This window comes from Silene latifolia, chromosome 5, assembly GCF_048544455.1.
Source record: "Silene latifolia isolate original U9 population chromosome 5, ASM4854445v1, whole genome shotgun sequence".
Lineage (NCBI taxonomy): Eukaryota > Viridiplantae > Streptophyta > Magnoliopsida > Caryophyllales > Caryophyllaceae > Silene > Silene latifolia.
Genome location: NC_133530.1, coordinates 69746397 through 69747177, shown reverse-complemented (window position 1 = coordinate 69747177; position 781 = coordinate 69746397).

Here is a 781-nt window from a genome sequence, read left to right as displayed (position 1 = left end):
GAAGTGTTGGCCAACATAGTAAGCATTATTTTATTAAGACGAGTTCATTACTAACTTTATTATTTTAGTCACAAATATAATTTGAAGTTTATTTAATATATTATAGGACAACGTATTGAAAGAGGTAGAAGAAGGGAAATTCACTCCCAGTGGTCGTAATGACGTTCTTGCTAGAGCGATCGGCCGACCCGAACATCCAGGTCGTTTGAGGGGCGTCCCGTTACGAGTTGGAGTAAAAAAATATTATGGGACAACCGCCCGATAAAGAAGAAAAGGAAGACTAAGTCCGAGAAGGTGACATGGTAACATTTATTCTATTATTTTCATTTAAGTTCAATTCACATGTTATTGTTGGGATAAAAATTGCTGACACATTACATTCTTGGCATGACTTGATTAATGGCATCCGTACTACTAAAAGTGAATCGGAGGCAAGCTTTCCGAAGAAGAAGTGAAGATGATGGAGGATGTCATTTCTAAAGGGGGTAATAATAAGGTACAACAGATTGGTCAAGAGGCCGCTACTACCTTGGCAATACATTAGAAGGAAGTATCGGTCAACGAGATTCAGAAAGATCGGTACCTAATAATGCTTCGAAGTTGTAACAACTAAAGCTGATCAGGTACCTAATACTTCCTTATTTTTTTTTTTTTTTTTTTTTGGGTAAGATCAAGGGGTGTGTTCCCTGCCAGCTCTAATGCTATAACTTCTGACTTGGTGCCATTGGTTAATTTTATTAGGTAAATAATGGGTCTGAAAAGGAGATGCAACTTGAGAAGA